Below are 18,240 nucleotides of genomic sequence, written 5' to 3'. Positions count from 1 at the left end.
CAAACAAAATTCTAGTGTATGGCAATGCGCTGAGAGAAGCAAGGTGGAAACTGGTTAGGTCACAGGATTGGAGCCTCCTCCAGGAGGGACACGTGATTGATTGCATGGTGGGGGTGTAGTAATGGAGGGCTGGTGGTTCTTTTCCCTCTGAGACCAGGTCTGCACCATTTCTTTGGCCTCACCTCATCTCTTGGCAACGATAGAAGCACTACAGGCAGGAGGATTGCTACCTATCTTCGCCTGGAAATTATCTTGGACATTTGACTTTGGGTCTCTGTTCCATGGCTCCACGGGTACTTGGGATTGTAAGCACCTGTAGTGTGATCATGAGTTTCTTGAGGGGTTCTCGACCATGACTTTTGTATTCAGTGGTCTTCTCGAGATTGTCAGGTGCCTAGTTCCATCTTATCATTCAGATCTCAGCTTACATGTCATCTCCTTGTAGATGTCTTGGCGGGCATAAAGTGGTTACCTTCCCCAGTCACCCTTGATATCCCATTGTTTTATTTTCTTCACAGCATTTATCTGTGATACTGTGTTTTTCTTTAGCTGTTTACTGTCTGTCTCCCCTTACTAGGAAACCAGCTCCATGAGAATATGGGTTTGTCTTTCTTGTCCATCCTCAGGATGTGGAAAGGTCTCTGGTATATACTCATCATTTACTGAACACCTACTGTTGGAATGAATGAGTCCCGGTATCCCTGATCTATCAGTGACTTGCAAAGGGCCTCACCATGGGAGGAACCTCAACAAATTTTTGCTGAACCCAGGTTCATTGATTTCCAATTTGTGAAATAAACAGGAGGGCCTCTGAACTACTTGCCTCATGGGAATGATTGTGAAGGTTAGTCAGGTTTAATGAATACAAAACTAGGCAGCATTAAAGGCTTCTCGGAGAGGAGCGATGTGTAAGTTCTTATTGGTGCTGTTACCACATTGTCATCACCTCCGAGACTGTTCTTTGCAAGTCTGCTATTTGCGGGAGGTGGGAATACTCCTTTACACTGAAACTGATTTTTAGCCCAGAGTTGGCCCCTTCTGTGTCACATACCATTTATGCTCTTGGTTCCTCAACCTGTGGGTGTCTCTGAAATTTGTTTATAGGTTGCCAAAATTTAGCATAAAGCCAGCCTCCCAAGGGCAGAAAGATCAAGGTTCTCTTATGTAGAAATAAACTTATATTCAATTTATTTTGTGCATTGACCTAAACGTGCTTCTTGTTAACAAGGTTTAAAAAAAAAATATGAATGGGTTTTGAAAATACTCTATTGTTGGGGCGCCTGGGTGGCTCAGTCGGTTAAGCGTCCGACTTCAGCTCAGGTCACGATCTCGCGGTCCGTGAGTTCAAGTCCCGCATCGGGCTCTGGGCTGATGGCTCAGAGCCTGGAGCCTGCTTCCGATTCTGTGTCTCCCTCTCTCTCTGCCCCTCCCCCATTCATACTCTGTCTCTCTCTGTCTCAAAAATAAATAAACGTTAAAAAAATTTAAAAAAAATAATTTATAAAAAAAGAAAATACTCTATTGTCTTCCAAGGATTGCAGCTATTCTCAATCAATTGAGGACAGGGAGAGGAAAAAGAAGAGAAACAGTAATTCAGAATGATGGATGATTTGATCAAAGAACCTCAAAGGAATTAATAAAGGAGGACATTAGCTGGTAATAGGCAAGCTAGTTAAAAAAGCTAGGCAGACAGAAAAGACCCAGTAAAAAACAGTGACCTGGAAAGCAGGCCCCGGCCAACTTTCCAACCCTCAACAGCCCTCCTGTAAAGCGATGGTTATTGCAAAAGGCAGCCTGTTCCATATTTGGACAGCTCTCATCATTAAAGCCATCTCATTCTGGGCTGAATCCTCCTCCCCTAACTAGCTTCTCCTTTATATTGGTTCTCCTTTAGCTCTCTGGAACAACTCTGAATACATTTAATCCCTCCTCTATGTGAGATCCCTCTGAGTATTTCATGATATCTATTGTGCTTTATAAAGTCTCTTTTCTCAGCTAAAAGGAACAGCTCAGTCCCTGAGCTATTCCTCCTACAGCAGGAGTCTGCAAACCCTCAGCATCCTCATTGTCCAGGCTTGGAGACATCCAACACCAAACACAAAAGTCTGGGCATAGTCTTGGAGCAAGGACCTAGTGGAGTTCGCACTGTCCTCCTTTGGTTCTGATGGTTTCCCCTGCACATTGTTGATTTGTCTTAACAATCAACTGAGAACTGAGTCCTGTATACATAAACTGCAGTCATGTTAAATCTTCCCATGGGGTACTTGCACTGTTGATTCTTTTTAACCCAGGCATTGAACTCTGATTATGATGGAATGTTCTCATGTTCATTTTGGTCGTTGCAGTCTGTTGTGGTTTTTTTGGAGTCTTCATCGTCAAGTCATGTTTTATCTCTGTGTCCCAGCTTGGGTTACGCATAAATTTGGTAAGCATGACTTATGACTTCTATGTCTTCATCCAATAGAATGTCTAGACATTCATTCCAGATTAGAAAATAACTAATAAGCTGGATTTAGTTGTTCACTTGGCTATAAAATCAACTTGGCTATAAAATCAACTTGGCTACAGGTTCCAAAGTCAGGAAAATGAAAATCTTATAATGCACTCTCCTGCCTCTTTGTCTCCCATAATACTTTGTTATATAGCATTGGAATACTTTGCTATACATTCTTTTGGTTGAGCACCTGATGTGGTCAGCTTGATTTAAGGATCATGTTATATGAAAAGTACATATTTATATGCTAGGCTCAAAACAGTAAGGTGTTCACACTGAGAGGCAAGTAGGAACCAAGGCCACCCAACTCAGTCACATCTGGCATCTCCTACTGACTCTGGAACACATGCCTGGTGAATGGAATAATGAGCAGAATTGTTACACTATTACAAGGCTTTGTTATGTAAATTAAAGTCTCTTCAGGTAACTGTGGGATGTTAATTCACTGCATTATTATGTAGCCCATATTTCTTGACTTGCCCATAAGAACTTAATGAGAGAACTAGTCCAATGTGTTGCTAAGCTCTACATGCCTTGTCTACAACAGACTCAAAGTCCACGTTCTAGTGAACAGTCTCCAAGTCACATTCTAGTGAATTTTCAAATTTCTGTGAAATGTGTTCAGTTTGCATGGCTTGTGTTTTTGAACACATGCCAGTGCCTAGTGACTACCATGTTTTCTACGTGTTCACAAACTACAACTTTAACATCTGAGAATTTGCCAGATACATAATGCCTTTTCCAGAATTTGCCTCCCACCTCCATTGATAAGTATTCTTTTTTTTTTTTTTAATTTATTTCAAGAGAGAGAGAGAGAGAGTGCGTGCGTGCTTGCATACTGGCACAAGTGCAGGGGTTGGGGGCAGAGAAAGAGGGAGAAAGAGAATCTCAAACAGGGTCCACACTATCAGCACAGAGCTAACATGGGGCTCAGTCTCACAAACCCTGAGATCAAGGCTGGAGCCGAAATCAAGAATTGGATGCTTAACTGACTGAGCCAACCAGGCACCCCAATAAGTCTTCTTTTGATGACTCAGTGTCCAAAAGCCAACTGACTAGTTGATGCTTGTAATAAAGGGACTTACTGGGAGTAGACACCAAATTCAGAACAGCTTGATCCAGGTGCTCTAATAAAATCACTGAGAATCTCTCTATTCCTTGGCTCTGCTGCGTCCCTTTGCTTTTGGCTTTGACATAGGGTCTCTCTAGGTGACAGCAGACCTGGCCCCCAGCATCTCCAGTTTATAGTCCCCCAAGTTTAGCAGGTTCATGGAGGGAAAAGTCTAATATCTCCTGAGAGACCTGTGCTGCACCTGAAACAGGGACTGTGGTCAGCCCTACCTGAATTACATGGATGGAGAGTTGGGAAGAAGTGTTTCCCTGAAGCAGTGGTCTTCAAACTTTGGCATGCGGCAACATCATGCAGGGGGCCTGCTGGGCCCTATCTCCAGAATTCCCATTCAGTACATCTGGGACAGAGTCCAAGAATGTGCATCTCTAACAAGTTCCCAGGTGATGTTGATGCTGCTGGTTTAGGACTCGCACCCTGGAAAACAGTGCCCCTAAGGAAAATCAAATCAAGGAAAGGAATGAATGTTGGGTTGACAAAGCAGAAGAGGTCCACCTCATTGAGGAAAGTCAAAGAGCTTAACTCCTCTTGGAGGAAGTAACTAGCATGGAACACTGGGAAGCCTGGTTAGGAATGGCCTTAGATTATTCCATTGCAGTTTTCTGTTTTATCTGCCATATATCTGCCACAGCCTCTCCTCTAGTTCTAAAGCTCCTGCCACAATGGATTATTTATCTGTTCTCTGCACTTTTGCTCAGGCTGTGCCTGCTGCTCAGATCCCGGCAAACCCCTAATCATCCTCCCAAGATGAAGGCTAAATCCCATCCCATCTTGGTGGCCTTCTCTGACAATGGCCATCGCTTCTCCATCACTTCTGATCTCACCACCCCAGAAATGAGTTGTGCCTTGTCCTGTGTCCCACACGGCACTCTGTATCTCACTCAACTATAGTATAGTAACTCGGGTTTGCCTCCTACTTCTCTGACTTCTCCTTCTCAGGCTTTTTTTCTTGCCTTTCCCATCTTGTACTCAATCCGAAATGCAGAGTGTTCCAGGACCGAGGGACGTGCGACATTGTTTCTCAATCCACAGTCTTTCCTTAGGCCCACTGCTTTATTTGCTTATTTTTTTCTGTTGAGCATCTGACTCCTTTCTTTTTTAATGTTTATTTTTGAAAGACAGAGAGTGAGTGCAAGGGAGAGGCAGACAGAATCTCAAGCAGGCTCCACACTGTCAGCACGCACTGTCAGCTCAGAGCCCAGCATGAGGCTCCATCTCACGAACCGTGGGGTCATGACCGGAGCCAAAATCAAGAGTCAGACACTTAACTGACTGAGCCATCCAGGCACCCCTAGGCCCACTGCTTTAAATTCCACCTAAATATTGATGACAGACACATTTGTATATCCAGACTCCTGTACCCCTGTCTACCTGATCTTGCCACTTGACTGTGACATGGAGTCACATGTGAGAGTGACAGTTGGGGGATAGGGGGGTGGGATGGATAGTCACCTCCCTCTGAGAAGTGAGCACACGAATAATATATAGCCATTTGCATAGTCAGAGCTGAGAAGAACAGCATTTGGAACAGAAGGAACAGCAAATTGGCAAATGTACATGTGAATGGTACTCTTTCACTCTGCTTATCAACCAAGTCACTTGTTTGCTGTCTGTGTTCTTCCACCAAATTATACAGTCCAGGAGAGGGGGGCTTAGGAGTCTCAGTCGGTTAAGCGTCTGACTCTTGAGTTCGGCTCAGGTCACATGATCTCACGATTTGTGAGTTCAAGCCCCGCCCCCCACCCAGCGGGATTCCACCCTGACAGTGCGAAGCCTGCATTGGATTTGCTCTCTCTGCCCCTCCCGCCTGGCTCGCCCGCGCGCTCTCTCTCTCTCTCTCTCTCTCACACACACACACACAATAAACTTATTTTTAAAAAATTCCAGGAGAACAGAGATCATATGTACTTAAAATATGCACAATAATGAATGAATGCACGATAATTATTTGTTTTGAGGACCTGAGGGCTCCCTCATTTACTCTGTCCTCCCAGTGCCTAGCGTGATGCGGGGCCTGTAGCAGGTGTTCGGTACATATCTCCCAAACTAACTCACGAAGCCCTTCACTTCCTTTGCAATTACTGCTCTGGGAAAAAAAAAAAATGTTGCCATTTAAAAAAAAAATTAAAGACAAGAAACCCATGCATCAGTGCCAAACAAAGTACTGCGGAATGGTTTTCAAAACCATAACTCCCTGATGGGATAATGTAGTTTAAATATAGCAGCTATTTTTCCCTCCAGTCGGTTTGTTCTTTGATTTTTGTGGAAAGATTTCAAAAGTTCTCTTCCACTGCCCTCCTGTCTCACCCCCCAAGGTGCTCAGATCTTGAACAGCAAAATGTTTAAAATGAAGAGACGACAGGGCCTTCGGAGCCTGGTAGAAAAATGAACAGTGATTAAATGTGATTTTTAATTTTAAATGATGAGCCACTCAGAGTCTCCCTTCCCTGCCAGGTGCCAGGGTGTTGCTCTGGCGGTGGTAGGGGCACAGTGAGCAGGTAGAGTTTCTGTCGGGCAGAAATCCAAGGCTTGTGAATGTGCCGGGTAGGGTTGCAGTGGACAAATTCCTAGAATAGGATCTTTGTTCCCAAGCTCATGAGCTTGCTCCCTTGATGTCCCACAATAGAAAAAAAAAGGGGGTGGTGGTGGTGGAGGCATGTTTAGGTCTCCTATTGTGATCCCGCTGTCGTTACCTGATAGTTCACACAAGATCCCTGGAGGCTGGCTGCCCTCCCAAGTCACCTTGTGATTCTCTCCTGATTTCAGAGAGGGGGAGGGAGGGGGACACTGTATCCTGAGGGAAGCATGTCTGACGAGCCTGATCCGTTCCATCTGGGAAGATGCATCATGAGCCCCATCTGGCTCCAGCAGTCTGCCGAGGCTGAGGCGATGGTCCTCTCCCGCACACCCCCGCCTGCTCCGGTCTCTCACCAGCCCGCTCGGCCTTCATCCTCCCCCGAAAGCAGCAGCTCCTGGCTTCTCCCACTTGCAAGGCTTCCCCTCTTCCTAGCCCTTGCTTTCTTCTCTGCAATCCCCTTTGCTCCTTTCTCCCACCAGAGGCTTCTCTCAGTCTCCCAGTCCTTTGCAGACGCCTCTTGGGACAGCCTTGTTCATTCACTCAGTGCTCCTGCACCACCCAGATCATGTCCTGATTTGGAGACAGATACACCCAATGTAAGGTCTTGTCCCGTGTCTCACATGCTGGAGTCCAGATACAAGGGTACTGCTTCCCCTTCCTTCCCTTAGTGGTTTTCCATTTCAAATGGTGGTAGAATCCACAGCCTCTGCTTTAGCCTTCAAGCTTCGCTTTTGAATCTTCTCAGGTGGGTCCAATCTGCACAGATGTGGGGGGGATGGGTGGAGTCCAAGAAAGCAAAGGCTTGGCTGGAGATGTTTGCAAACATTAGACGTTTCTCTTCCATGACTCATCGGAGGAGAGCAGAGTCCTCCCTCTTCCTGGAATGCAGCAAACCCATGGCCAACTCCTACCCCCACCCTACCCCCGAAATAAAACAACCCACACATAGAGCCTTGTCCTTAAAAAATCAGATTTCCCTTAAACATCTGACATGGCAACTTGGGGAGGGGAGCATTTTAAGGCCTCAGAAGAGCAGCCTCTAAGAGGGATCCTCTGACGTGGGGACAGAGGAGGCTGCAGAAACAGCCTGTCATTTGCAAGCAAAGAAAGTGCAAGTGTTGTTAGGTGGGGTCCCTTGAAGAAAAGTGTCTTCACTGCCCTCTACCTCCTCCACTTCCCCCAACCTTTCTACTTAGTAGCTTCCTAATATATAACCTGGGATAGACAACATTTGGATCATTCTAGAGACGCTTGATTTCAGTGGTACATAAAAGGGCTCTAGGAGAAAATAGGCGGATGCAGACAAAAAGGAAGGAAAGGAGACTAAAAGGAAGACATCATTTATTAAACACATATCTGCCATGCATGCAACGTGCTAGGACCTTTTCACGTGCTGGCTTGCTCCATCCTTGGGATAAGCCTGTCAGGTAGGTGTCATTCCTATCTCCCCAGATCCTGAAAGCTGATGGTCAGACAGGTTTAAGTCATGTGCGCAAGACACACAATTGGAAACTGCCATTCAGTAAACATTGTTAAGAACAGAAGATTATTTGTATGGGGGAACAACTAGTTAGAACCATTCCTCGCACCATAAAATGCAATACATTTCATAGGGGAAAGAGTTACACACTAGAAAAAAAAATCTGTGAAAACAAAAGCAGCAACAATAAGCATATATGGGTGGAAGGGAGATAAATTTCTAAGTACTTCAGATAAGGAGACATTTTTAGTTTGCATAACAAAACGTTACAAAACAAATGGAGGGAATATATGCATTAGAGACTTGTAAGAAACTGTGTGATTCCTTGAAAAATCTTTTAAGTAGAGTAATCTGATTCTGTGGCTGCTTAAAGGCACTCCGAGAAAGACACATTCATATAGATCTTGACTGTAGCAAATATCTCAGTGGCTGGTCCTTGGAGCAGGTTAATTTCCTGCCCGGGGAAGAGGCAGGGGTCATTCTGAGTTCTGCAGAACTGTAGCTCCTGCAGGTGGGGAAGGGCCAGCTGTTGAATGCGCTGCACACGGAGCCCTGAGAAGGATGCAAAGAAGAAAGTGACATCCACTGAAAATCGCATGAGGCGGCTTCCGCCAGCAGAATGCAGTGACCTGAGCTGGAATTCTGCCAGGACAGTGGTATTAACTTCCCAAGCGCGCGCCAAAATGGGCCCCGGGATTTTTATTTTTATTCGTTTTCCATTACAAGTGCACAGCAACGCAAACAAGCCCCAAAACAATGAGAGCCACCGAGAGTCATTTTCCCTTGCGGGTGCGGGGTGCCATCTCAGGACCACACGTCTTGCTGACCTTATCTTACTGAAGTTTACAATTGAGAGTTTGATTACTCACTTCCCCACCGACGTTAATGGGAGAATGGCATAATGATTGCCCAATTAAAGCAGTATGCACACACCAAAAAAAGGGAAATAAAGCAAGAGTGAGCCTAAGAAAAGATAGGTCTAGCTGTCCCAGTCGCCCAAGATCAGGAGCCTGTAGACACTGGGATTGAAAGAGATCTGACCGCAGGCAACTAAATGTCAATTAAAGAGATTGGGGTTAAGAGGGAAGGGAAGGGCTTAGTGCATCAGATCCAGACTTCAGGCTAATGATGCTCTCAACAGGTACTTTCTGGCAGACGTTAGGTATGTTTTAACTTGTGATTTGTTCTGTTCCTCCAGTTTCATGATTCAGAGTTATCACAGGTCTTCCAAAATACCACCTTTTGGAAATTGTAGGAAAACAAATTCAGGGAATTGCAGCCACCTGGTGAGGAATGTATGCTCTTAGGCAAACTACTTAATCGGTGTCCCTAGTCCCTCTTTGGTGAGATGTGGAAAATAGAACCTACCTCAGGCAGCTTTCCTCAAGTGAAGTGTGTAGCATAGCACTTGGTAGAGCTGGTGGACAGACACACACCTTTATCTTAGGCTCCTCTTAAGATCCAGCCTCCTTGAAACAAATCATTGGGGTCAATCATACAACAATAAACACACCTGCTAACATTATTGAGTATATAGAGGCTTCATATTTTTCATATGTTCCTTTTTTTAGTAAGAAATATGCCAGACATATAAAAAAGTACAATAATTATATAATAAGCACTCATATACCCATCATCCATTTGACGAAATGTAACACGCTTGGCACAATCGGAGTCCTTGTGAGCTCTGTGAATTCCTCCTCCTTTCTTTCTCAGTGGAGACTTCTATCCTGAACTCAGAGTTTGTCTTCCTCCTGCACAGTTTTATATTTTTACCAAAGATAAATATCTATATGAATCTCCATAAGCAATTTTGCAAACTGTACTGTTTTGCATTTTCTAATCGTACATACAGACCTCACCAATTCTGTGTGTTTCCTGCATATTGCTTTTTTTTACTCACAATTATGTTGTTTTTTTAAAAAAAAAAAACTTCAGGTTTAATTATATCTTTATCTACATCTACAGCTACTTCATTTTTCTTGCTCTCTAATTATATATATATTAAAATAAATAAGTAGAACAACACAGGAAAAGCTGAAATCCTCACTGTTCCCCTTCCTCTGTAATCCATATTATTAAGTTTACAATGTCGGATTTCCCAGACCAAATCAAAGATGAGGATTTCACTTTCTCTCTCTTCCCTAAAACACTTAGCTGCTTTTTCCGCCTTGCTTCCAAAATTGATGTGACTTCATTTAGGGCTGCCAAATTTTGCACTGCCGGTGCCTGGAAATAGACTGGTTTGCACCGTAGAGAACTCATCTCTGTGTGATAGGTCCCACCTCCTCTTTCAGACTGTGAAGGCTGCTCGTACCTTGAAGAAAGCATTGCCATGGGATTTGGCACTGTGGGAATATTGGCTGATGACAATTTCTCAATTGTCAGGTTTTTATAGAGCCTTAATATTAAAAGAGAAACAAGAGGCGCCTCGGTGGCTCAGTCAGTTAAGTGTCCAACTCTTGATTTCAGCTCAGGTCATCATCTCAGGGTTTGTGGGTTCAAGTCCCACATCAGGCTCTACGCCGACAGCATGGAGCCTGCTTGGGATTCTTTCTCCCTCTCTCTCTCAAAATAAATAAAGGTTTAAACTTTAAAAAATAAAAAAAGAGAGAACCGAGTAAAACCCGCAGATCAGCATAAACTTTTCACTCGCCAGCACCCCCCACCACCAATAGTTATGAAATGATGTGACTATCCAGACATTTGCGTATATACTTTCCTTTTGGTTCCTCTGAGCTACCACAATAATTCAAACAGTTTAGTTTGTATAAGAACTACTATATAGGAGGGTTGTTTACACTAAACCGTATATATATATATATATATATGTATGTATGTATATATATATATATATATATATATATATATATTGTATTTTGTTGGCAATTTAAAGGGCTTTTGGGGATTGGCTTGACTACAGTTAATTTTCATCTTACTCATCATATATAATGTAATTTCTTTGTTGTAAGTTTTGAGCAAATGCTGGTTATTACCATTATTATTAGAGAGAAGTACTTCACTGATTTGTAAAAATACTAGAACAAAATCAGCTTGGGGGAATCATGGGAAATGGCCAATGTATATGAAGATGATGCTTTTGTTCTTCCAGATAATGTGTTCTGGGTGGACCAGGTGGCTTGGTGAGGTTGGGCAGGGGGCCTGCCATGCCGTGTATGGGGTACCCCACACAGCAGACAGGATTCCACTTCAAGACTCATTACTGAGCTAATCTTAGCACATGCATAATTGGGTTTTATAGTGCCACACCCCCCTTTCTTTTAATTGCAGTCAAAAACATAAAATTTACCATCTTAACTATTTTTAAGTGTATGGTAGTAACTACATACACTTTGTTGTGCAACAGATCTCTAGAACTTTTTCATCTTGCAAAACTGAAACTCTATGCCAGTGTAACAGCAACTCCCCTCTTGTCCCCAGTCTCCCAGACCCCGGCAACTACCATTCTACTCTCTGAGAGTTTGACTGTTTTAGATACCTCATAGAAGTGGAATCATGCAGTATTTGTCTTTTTACAATTGGCTTATCTCACTTAGCATAATGCCCTCAAAGTTCATCCACACTGTAGCATATGACAAGATTTCCCTTTTTTTTAAAGTTTATTTATTTTTGAGAGAGAGAGTAAGAGAGAGTGTGCGTGTGTGGTCAGGGGAGGGGCAGAGGAAGAAAGAGAAAGAGAGAATCCCAAGCAAGCTCTGCGCTGACAGTGCAATGTGGGATTCGAACTCATGAACCGTGAGATCATGACCTGAGCTGAAACCAAGAGTTGGACTTTCAACCGACAGAACCACCCAGGTGCCCCTCCTTATTTATTTATTTATTTATTTATTTATTTATTTATTTATTTATTTTTAAGGCTGAATGAAATTCCATTGCATGTATACACCACATCTTTTTTCTCCATGCATCTGTTGGTGAACATTTAGGTTGCTTCCTTCTCTTGGCCATTGTGAACATGTTGCGAGGAACGTGGTGTGCAAATAGCTCTCCAAGATCTGTTTTCAATTCTTTTGGATATATACCCAAAGTGGAATTGCTGGATCATATGGTAGTTCTATTTTTAATTTTTTTAAGGAATCTCCATACTGTTTTTCTTAGAGGCTGCTCCACATCATTTTGATCCTGGCTGTACTGTCCTGCTCTTGAGGACAATACCAGTTTGGTGAGCCCACCTTTCACCTATGCTCTCTATTCTGCTAATTCAACTGTAGCTACACTAGGTGCTCTGGGCTCTGGCAGCTCCACCCCACTCCACCCCCTAGGTTAGGCCACCCCATTCTACCCCCTAGGTTAGGCCTTTGAGAGTGATTCCAGATGGAGCAGGGCTCAGGCACAGGACCCAAGATCCCAGTGACCAAAGCATCTCAGATGCCATGTTGGCTATTTTTTTACTTTCTAAATCTGGGAAGCATTGCCACTTGTTTCTTATTTTCCTCCTCTTTCTTCCAGAAAGGCAGATGTAACTGTCAGAAGGAGTTCATCAGCCTCATTCTGTCATTTTTCTGCTCTTGAAGCTACTGACGTGGATGGAACCAGCTCTCAGAAGCCCAGGTGCACAGATGTAAACTTTCAGTGGAAGCTTCCTCCTAGCTGTTCCCCAGGGTCACCTGTGGCTCTAAGGCATTAAGAGCACCAAACTCTTACAGGGTAAGGCCCAGAGTCATGCATGATTCAATTCCCAAGTCACAGAATGGATAGAATCCTCCCTCAGATCTCCCACATAAGCTCCATATCAGACCAGAGAGTTTTAGTCTTTCTTTTTCTGTATGACCATTCCAGGAATGAGCAAACCGGCCCATTATTAGTCCTGAGCTGGTGAATCCTGAATCATCTAACCAGGGTCATTGTGGCACCAGCAGCTTCCCACCTATGCCTAATTCATTGGGCTTCAGCTGTAGATTTGACCTGTTGGGTGTTCAGAGGTCCATCTTAGACTTTTGGGGAAGGGTGGCAGGTATGGAAGGAGACACAAATACCTTCAAACATTATTCTTGCCCTCTGGAACCTTAGTTTCAGTGATGGACAGAGTGGAAGAGAGAGAGAAAACTTTGAAATAGTCTTCCTTCTTAACCCACGAATTCTCAGGCCTAGTGCTTATTGGTGCTATGTGTGCTAGAAACATGGGTAGGCTGGAACCTGTACATATTAACTAACCTATCTGGTTTAGCCTTGGAAAAATGATGTTTCAGGTCTAAAAAGGGATCATGATGAACCTAATTTTCCTCTCTAGACCCTAAGATTCCACTGAAGAGATACCCGGTTGGAGAATTTGGGAATAGAGAAAGATAACTGAAATCTAACTCCATTGGGAGGAAATTTTAAGTTTACTCATGTATATGAGCCTCAGGCTTTGAAAAACCATGCTGACCTCATTCTCTCTTTCTATTTTCCTTTCTGATTGCTACCTGTGATCGTCAGTGTTATGTGTTAGTGCGGCTAGACTACAGTTCCCAGTTATTCAAACACTAATCTAGTTGTTGCTGTGAAGGTATTTTGTAGATGTGATTGACATTCATGATCAGTTGACTTTATGTAGGCATCATACTTCCTGATTTCAAACTATATTACAATGCTAACGTAATCAACACATTATACTGGCATAAAAACAGACACATAGATCAATGGAATAGAATAGAGAGCCCAGAAATAAATCTATGCAAATTTGGTCAATTAATTTACAACAAAATGGCCAAGAATATACACCAGGGAAAGGACAGTATCTTTAATAAATGATGTTGGGAAAACTGGACACTCACATGCAAAAGAATGCAACTGGGACCCCTGTGTCATACCATACACAAAAATCAGTTCAGAATGAATTAAAGACTTAAATTCAAGACCCGAAGCCATAAAACTCCTAGAAGAAATCATAAGGGGTAAGCTCCTTGACACCAGTCTTGACAAAGGCAACAAAAGTAAAAATAAAAAAATTGGAACTACAGCAAACTAAAAAGCTTCTACACAGCAAAGGAAACCATCAATAAAATGAAAAGGCTACCTATGGAGTGAGAGAAACTATTTGTAAACCATGTGTCTCATGAAGGGTTAATATCTATACATAAAAATAACTCACACAACTCAATAGCAAAAGCCCAAACAATCCTATTAAAAAAAGGGCAGAGGAGTTGCGCAGACAGATTTTCAAAGAAGACATACAATGGCCAACAGGTACATGAAAATATGCTAAAAATCACTAATTATCAGAGAAATGCAAATCAAAACCACAATGAAATATCACCTCACATCTGTTAGAAAAGCTGTCATAAAAAAGTCAAGAGATAAGTGTTGGTGAGGATGTGGAGAAAAGGGAACCCTTGTGCACTGTTGGGAGTGTAAATTGGTGCAGCCACTGTGGAAAACAGTGTGGACGTTTCTCAAAAAATTAAAAATAGAACTAACTATCATATGATCCAGCAATCCTGTTTTTGAGTATATATCCAAAGGAAATGAAAACAGGATATTGAGATATCTGCACTCCCAAGTTCACTGCAGTATTATTCATAATAGCCAAGACATGGAAACAACCTAAGTGTCCATCAACAGGTGAATATGAGACCATATAGATATATCTATATCTATATCTGTATCTATATAATTCCTATATATATCCAACAGCTTCTGTTCCTGCTAGAGAGTTTCCTTCTAGTCTCCCCTTTCTGGTGGCACTCTCTATGGGTTTCAGGTTTTCCTGACCAGCCCCCAGAATCTCATAAGCCAATTCTTACTATATATCTCCTACTGGTTCTGCTTCTCTGGGAGCCCTGACTGATGCAGAACCCTTCATGCGTGTTCTGGAGCAGCCAGAATGGTCTTGCAATTTCCAAAGGTGCCAGCTGCATTTCCACCTCTGAGTTTTAGCTTGTTCCCTACAGCCTTGCTGGGATGTCCTCTTCCAGGGAGCCACTTGTCAAGTCTTGACTCTCGCCTTTAGTTCAAAGTCCAGCTTGAAGAGCTGCCTCTGTGAAGACTTCCTGGCCACCTCGCCTCTATGAGTTCTCCCTCCTGGCAGTTCGTACAGTGCTGTGGGTGACCACTCATTCGGCCTGCAGACCGACTTTATCTTGTTATGATCTGGTGAGGGTCAGAAACGTGACTTCTATATCTTTGCTTCCCTAACTCTAACTGTTGCCCCACCTGAAGGATGTACCCAGACATTTGTTGAGGATGCCACTGAAGCCCTACCAGCATAAGCGGAGTGCCATCTTTAGCTTTCTGATGCACTTCATAATTCCCGTCGCTTCACAAGTGCCAGCATTTTCATGGTGTGCAGCACCCCCACCCATATTCTGACGCTCGGATAGGCTAGAGTGACAGAAGGTAGTGGTGGGGGGGCTTTTGGAACATGACTCAAAATAGAGAATAGAGCCAAAGACAAGATTTTGATGTAAACACATATAGGAATTGTGTATGTCAAGAGTCTGAGGCAGGGTACCTGGGTGGTTCAGTTGGGTGGTTAAGTGTCCGACTCTGGATTTTGGCTCAGGTCATGATCTCACGGTCATGGGATCAGGTCCTGTGTCAGGCTCTGGGCTGGGCATGGAGCCTGCTTCTGATTTCTCTCTCCCTCTCCACCCCTCCCCTACACTCTCTCTCTTTCTCATAAATAAGTAAGTAAGTAAATAAATAAATAAATAAATAAATAAATAAATAAACAAATGGGAGTCCTTGATTTCTAGAGATGCACACTAAAATATTAAAAAAAAAAAAAAGAGTCTGAGGAAAGGTCTTACTGCCAGATTCCCACTTTCTTCACTTCCCCTGCTTGCAAGCATTCAAAATCTCTGGCTCCATGCAGGGAAAACCTGAAGGAACTGACTATCCAACAACCTGAGCCAAAGATCCTAAGTGGAGGTGAGGAGCAGAAAAATGGGAACACAACACTGGCGCCTGGCAGAGGAAGGAGTCCCCGGAAGGAATCTCCCTTTGGAGGACAGCCTGGAGGAAGCCTTGGGTGGTCCTGGAGCAGCAGGCAGGACAGGGTACCAGGCATCCGGGCATCCGGGAGCCTCACCCGATGGGAACAGATATTTGGGACTGGAGTCTGAGGTGAGGGATTCATGCAAATCCCTCTGGACTCCAAGGGTGCATGTGACTAACCTGCTGGCACCTGCCTCTCCCCGCAGGGTGCTGGGCTGCACCTTCTGTCCTTCTGACCCTCCAGGGGGAGGAAGGGGATTACACGACCTGTCAACCTGTCACCTGTCTGAGGTGATGGTGCATTCCTGTCTGACTCAGAGAACTGCAGGCTCTTCAGGGACCCAGGAGCCCAGGAGGTTCCCATCAGGAAGCTCAGTGAGGGGGCACCTGAGAAGGCCCCTTTTCTTCTTCTGGCCTCCTTCCCTTTCTCATCTCCCCTGAGAACAAAAAGAATTGAAACTTCTTGGGAAGAGAAGGCGGGGTGCATGGGCCCTTTGGCTTTAGCTCAGTTACTTCCTGAAAAATCCTATACTGTTTCTAGAATGGTCTGAGCTTGCAGATTGAGTTTCAGTTAAGGGAAATCTTAACTCTGACCTTTCTTCTGAGGTGGGGCACCTCTGAGGGAGCTGACAGGGTGGCAGGGGCTGAGGTGATGGGTCGAAATGGAGACACAAGTCCTCACCGAGAACAAAGTTCTTCTGGATATGTCGAATAGGAAACAATTTTCCTCGCGGAGGCACCCCTAAGTTATCTGGGTCCGGACTGAAAGGCAAAATCAACAGCGTGAGAGCAAGAACGAAATATGGACAGGAATGACGAGTTGCTCTGTGTGACGATTACTCACGGGTCTACACCGACTAGTTAAAAGATGTGTGAAAGATAAGTCCAGCCTCACTAGTAACCAAGGAAATGTAAATCCAATCAAAGACATACAATTTGCAGCGACCATACTGCACTGCTCTTAAAGAGGACCTTGTCTTAGACACCCTCAGACACGCTGGGAATGCCTTCTGGCTTTCCGGAAAGGCACTTGGTAATAAGTAACAAGACTTCAAGAAGGATGACTCAGTAATGTCACTTCTAGGAAATGATTCTAAAGAAATAACAAGAGATGTGAGCAAAGATGATTTTATGCAAAGATTATCATTGCTTCATTATGAAAGGAAAAAAAAAAAAACAAAAAACACCAACCCAACCCTTAAATGTCCAACAAAAGGGAATGGTTAATCACCATAAATGCATATTGGAGATTATGTCATCACTAATTTAAATAAGGGCACGGGTGTAGCCAGTTTGATGAAACCCTGCGTGTGAAATCCCTTTGCTGGCCAGGAGGAGCTCCTTTACCTCTCTGGGAACGGAGGGAGGCCTCACTCCCTTCTCTGTAAAAGGAGTTTCTCGGCATCTACCAAGGAGAGCTGCTTGGAGAATGAACCGTGATAATGGGTGTAAAGTGATTAGCGGGGTTCCCAGTCTCATAAGATTCGATCAGTGTGAACGGTGATCATTTCAAAATGGACATGTATTCTTTTTTAGTAAGGAAAAAAAATTCTAATTCATGCTGTTTTAAAGTAATATGTCAGAAGAATTTCTGACGAAGCAGAACACAAAAACACATTAATTATAAACGCTGATACAAACAATGGGTGTGCATAAAGTCCGTCTTGCGCAAACACACACGCATATACACAGAGACGTGGGTGCAATTCAGAAACACGTAAAGAAGCTGCCTCAAGGTATCACCAGGAGTTAAGTTGTGGACTATGGGTGACTTTAGTTTCCCTCTTTATACGTTAGTAAATTTTCTTTTCTTTTTTAAGTTTATTCATTTATTTTGAGACACAGAGAGAGCGAGAGAGCAGAGGAGGAGCAGAGAGAGAAGGAGAGAGAGAGTCTCAAGCAGGCTCCAGACTCTGAGCTGTCAGCACAGGGCTGGATGTGGGGCTCGAACTCACCAACCAGTGAGATTCTGACCTGAGCTGAAACCAAGAGCTGAACGCTTAACTGACTTGAGACACCCAGGTGTCCCTTCTTTTTTTCAAAAAAAAAATTTAAATGTTTATTTATTTTTGAGAGGGAGAAAGAGATGGAGAGAGATGGAGAGAGACAGAGCAGGAGCGGGGGAGGGGCATAGACACAGGGAGATAACGGAATCTGAAGCAGGTGCCAGGCTCTGAGCTGTCAGCACAGAGCCTGACTCGAGGCTCAGACTCACAGACTGTGAGATCATGACCTGAGCCGGAGTTGGATGCTTAACCAACTGAGCCACCCAGCCACCCCTTAAACTTTTTTAAAAAAATGTTTTATTTATTTTTTGAGAGAGAGAGAGAGAGAAAGAGAGAGAGAGAGGGAGAGGGGCAGAGAGAGAGAGAGAGCGACAGAGGATCTGAAGCCGGCTCCATGCTTAAAGGCTGACAGTAGAGAGCCTGATGTGGGGCCTGAACTCACAAACCATGAGATCATGACCTGAGCCAAAGTTGGACACTCAACAGGCTGAGCCACCAGGCGCCCCTACGTTAGTATATTTTACAAATTTTCCACAATCAGCACTTTATAATTTTTAAAAAGTAAAAATGTCCAGAAGATTCCAGATTTGGTGGTGGTGGGGGACCCAAAAGGGA

The 18,240-nt window shown here is 43.8% G+C and overlaps 1 protein-coding gene across 9 annotated transcripts in view; it reads right to left on the bottom strand.

Annotated features, from left to right (window-relative positions):
* Positions 1–1,494: 1,494 nt before the first annotated feature.
* IFT81 (intraflagellar transport 81) overlaps positions 1,495–18,240 on the bottom strand; it is a 231,797-nt gene continuing 215,051 nt past the window's right edge. For 7 of the 9 annotated variants that reach the window (XR_008291618.1, XR_008291620.1, XR_008291616.1 and 4 more), the window contains 2 exons: positions 9,050–9,150; positions 1,495–8,920 (listed from right to left, as the gene is read on the bottom strand). The gene's annotated coding sequence lies outside the window, so the exon portion shown is untranslated. The remainder of the gene's footprint in view (positions 8,921–9,049; positions 9,151–18,240) is intronic. The other 2 variants (XR_008291613.1, XR_008291617.1) reach the window with 1 other exon arrangement.

Source organism: Acinonyx jubatus, chromosome D3, assembly GCF_027475565.1.
Source record: "Acinonyx jubatus isolate Ajub_Pintada_27869175 chromosome D3, VMU_Ajub_asm_v1.0, whole genome shotgun sequence".
NCBI classification, from domain to species: Eukaryota; Metazoa; Chordata; class Mammalia; order Carnivora; family Felidae; genus Acinonyx; species Acinonyx jubatus.
This window is presented reverse-complemented; position numbering and strand designations above follow the sequence as displayed.